This window comes from Doryrhamphus excisus, chromosome 13 (assembly GCF_030265055.1).
Source record: "Doryrhamphus excisus isolate RoL2022-K1 chromosome 13, RoL_Dexc_1.0, whole genome shotgun sequence".
NCBI lineage: Eukaryota > Metazoa > Chordata > Actinopteri > Syngnathiformes > Syngnathidae > Doryrhamphus > Doryrhamphus excisus.
In genome coordinates, this window is record NC_080478.1 from 3350621 (window position 1) to 3353120 (window position 2500).

At 51.5% G+C, this 2500-nt stretch overlaps 6 non-coding genes and 6 pseudogenes across 6 annotated transcripts in view; all 12 read right to left on the reverse strand.

The window, feature by feature from the left end:
- The window catches only part of LOC131098814 (5S ribosomal RNA), a 119-nt gene extending 33 nt beyond the window's left edge, over window positions 1–86 (reverse strand). The window contains exon 1 of the ribosomal RNA XR_009117668.1: window positions 1–86. This exon is cut by the window's left edge and continues 33 nt beyond it. This is a non-coding gene — a ribosomal RNA (5S ribosomal RNA).
- A 112-nt stretch (window positions 87–198) lies between these two features.
- LOC131098664 (5S ribosomal RNA) lies at window positions 199–317 on the reverse strand. The gene has a single exon (XR_009117529.1). It is a non-coding gene; the product is annotated as a 5S ribosomal RNA (ribosomal RNA).
- A 112-nt stretch (window positions 318–429) lies between these two features.
- On the reverse strand, window positions 430–538 carry LOC131141429 (5S ribosomal RNA; annotated as a pseudogene).
- A 112-nt stretch (window positions 539–650) lies between these two features.
- On the reverse strand, window positions 651–759 carry LOC131142556 (5S ribosomal RNA; annotated as a pseudogene).
- Window positions 760–871: 112 nt separating this feature from the next.
- Window positions 872–980, reverse strand: LOC131140835 (5S ribosomal RNA; annotated as a pseudogene).
- Window positions 981–1091: 111 nt separating this feature from the next.
- On the reverse strand, window positions 1092–1210 carry LOC131098053 (5S ribosomal RNA). The gene has a single exon (XR_009116935.1). It is a non-coding gene; the product is annotated as a 5S ribosomal RNA (ribosomal RNA).
- A 112-nt stretch (window positions 1211–1322) lies between these two features.
- Window positions 1323–1441, reverse strand: LOC131143425 (5S ribosomal RNA). Its single transcript, XR_009133473.1, has one exon. It is a non-coding gene; the product is annotated as a 5S ribosomal RNA (ribosomal RNA).
- A 112-nt stretch (window positions 1442–1553) lies between these two features.
- On the reverse strand, window positions 1554–1662 carry LOC131101204 (5S ribosomal RNA; annotated as a pseudogene).
- A 112-nt stretch (window positions 1663–1774) lies between these two features.
- LOC131100753 (5S ribosomal RNA) lies at window positions 1775–1883 on the reverse strand (annotated as a pseudogene).
- Window positions 1884–1995: 112 nt separating this feature from the next.
- Window positions 1996–2114, reverse strand: LOC131098713 (5S ribosomal RNA). The gene has a single exon (XR_009117575.1). It is a non-coding gene; the product is annotated as a 5S ribosomal RNA (ribosomal RNA).
- Window positions 2115–2226: 112 nt separating this feature from the next.
- Window positions 2227–2335, reverse strand: LOC131140971 (5S ribosomal RNA; annotated as a pseudogene).
- Window positions 2336–2447: 112 nt separating this feature from the next.
- Window positions 2448–2500, reverse strand: part of LOC131099863 (5S ribosomal RNA) — a 119-nt gene continuing 66 nt past the window's right edge. Inside the window, exon 1 of the ribosomal RNA XR_009118635.1 lies at window positions 2448–2500. This exon is cut by the window's right edge and continues 66 nt beyond it. This is a non-coding gene — a ribosomal RNA (5S ribosomal RNA).

Sequence of the window (2500 nt, forward strand, 5' to 3'; positions counted from 1 at the left end):
CCATCCAAGTACTAACCAGGCCCGCCCCTGCTTAGCTTCCGAGATCGGACGAGATCAGGCGTTTTAAGGGTAGTATGGCCGTAAGCTGCCAGGTCAACTGAAAAGATCCTATTTGAAGGTGACGCAGGCCAAACTAGACTCCAGCAAAAAGTGTCAAACAGCGCCCTCTGCTGTCAGGCAAGAGCAGAAACCATAAAAAGCTTTCAGCACCTGGTATTCCCAGGCGGTCTCCCATCCAAGTACTAACCAGGCCCGCCCCTGCTTAGCTTCCGAGATCGGTCGAGATCGGGCGTTTTCAGGGTAGTATGGCCGTAAGCTGCCAGGTCAACTGAAAAGATCCTATTTGAAGGTGACGCAGGCCAAACTAGACTCTGGCAAAAAGTGTCAAACAGCGCCCTTTGTTGTCAGGCAAGAGCAGAAACCATAAAAAGCTTACAGCACCTCGTATTCCCAGGCGGTCTCCCATCCAAGTACTAACCAGGCCCGCCCCTGCTTAGCTTCCGAGATCGGGCGTTTTCAGGGTAGTATGGCCGTAAGCTGCCAGGTGAACTGAAAAGATCCTATTTGAAGGTGACGCAGGCCAAACTAGACTCCAGCAAAAAGTGTCAAACAGCGCCCTCTGCTGTCAGGCAAGAGCAGAAACCATATAAAGCTTACAGCACCTGGTATTCCCAGGCGGTCTCCCATCCAAGTACTAACAAAGCCCGCCCCTGCTTAGCTTCCGAGATCGGACTTTTTCAGGATAGTATGGCCGTAAGCTGCCAGATCAACTGAAAAGATCCTATTTGAAGGTGACGCAGGCCAAACTAGACTCTGGCAAAAAGTGTCAAACAGCGCCCTTTGCTGTCAGGCAAGAGCAGAAACCATAAAAAGCTTACAGCACCTGGTATTCCCAGGCGGTCTCCCATCCAAGTACTAACCAGGCCCGCCCCTGCTTAGCGTCCGAGATCGGGCGTTTTCAGGGTAGTATGGCCGTAAGCTGCCACGTCAACTGAAAAGATCCTATTTGAGGGTGACGCAGGCCAAACTAGACTCTGGCAAACAGTGTCAAACAGCGCCCTTTGCTGTCAGGCAAGAGCAGAAACCATAAAAGCTTACAGCACCTGGTATTCCCAGGCGGTCTCCCATCCAAGTACTAACCAGGCCAGCCCCTGCTTAGCTTCTGAGATCGGACGAGATCGGGCGTTTTCAGGGTAGTATGGCCGTAAGCTTTAAGGGCAACTGAAAAAATCTTATTTGAAGGCGACGCAGGCCAAACTAGACTCCAGCAAAAAGTGTAAAACAGCGCCCTCTGCTGTCAGGCAAGAGCAGAAACCATAAAAAGCTTACAGCACCTGGTATTCCCAGGCGGTCTTCCATCCAAGTACTAACCAGGCCCGCCCCTGCTTAGCTTCCGAGATCGGACGAGATCGGGCGTTTTCAGGGTAGTATGGCTGTAAACTGCCAGGTCAACTGAAAAGATCCTATTTGAAGGTGACGCAGGCCAAACTAGACTCTGACAAAAAGTGTCAAACAGCGCCCTTTGCTGTCAGGCAAGAGTGGAAACCATAAAAAGCTTACAGTACCTGGTATTCCCAGGTGGTCTCCCATCCAAGTACTAACCAGGCCCGCCCCTGCTTAGCTTCCGAGATCGGGCGTTTTCAGGGTAGTATGGCCGTAAGCTGCCAGGTCAACTGAAAAGATCCTATTTGAAGGTGACGCAGGCCAAACTAGACTCCAGCAAAAAGTGTCAAACAGCGCCCTCTGCTGTCAGGCAAGAGCAGAAACCATAAAAAGCTTACAGCACCTGGTATTCCCAGGCGGTCTCCCATCCAAGTACTAACCAGGCCCGCCCCTGCTTAGCTTCCGAGATCGGGCGTTTTCAGGGTAGTATGGCCGTAAGCTGCCAGGTCAACTGAAAAGATCCTATTTGAAGGCGACGCAGGCCAAACTAGACTCTGGCAAAAAGTGTCAAACAGCGCCCTCTGCTGTCAGGCAAGAGTAGAAACCATAAAAAGCTTACAGCACCTGGTATTCCCAGGCGGTCTCCCATCCAAGTACTAACCAGGCCCGCCCCTGCTTAGCTTCCGAGATCGGACGAGATCGGGCGTTTTCAGGGTAGTATGGCCGTAAGCTTTAAGGACAACTGAAAAAATATTATTTGAAGGCGACGCAGGCCAAACTAGACTCCAGCAAAAAGTGTCAAACAGCGCCCTCTGCTGTCAGGCAAGAGCAGAAACCATAAAAAGCTTACAGCACCTGGTATTCCCAGGTGGTCTCCCATCCAAGTACTAAGCAGGCCCGCCCCTGCTTAGCTTCCGAGATCGGGCGTTTTCAGGGTAGTATGGCCGTAAGCTGCCAGGTCAACTGAAAAGATCCTATTTGAAGGTGACGCAGGCCAAACTAGATTCCAGCAAAACATGTCAAACAGCGCCCTCTGCTGTCAGGCAAGAGCAGAAACCATGAAAAGCCTACAGCACCTGGTATTCCCAGGCTGTCACCCATCCAAGTACTAACCAGG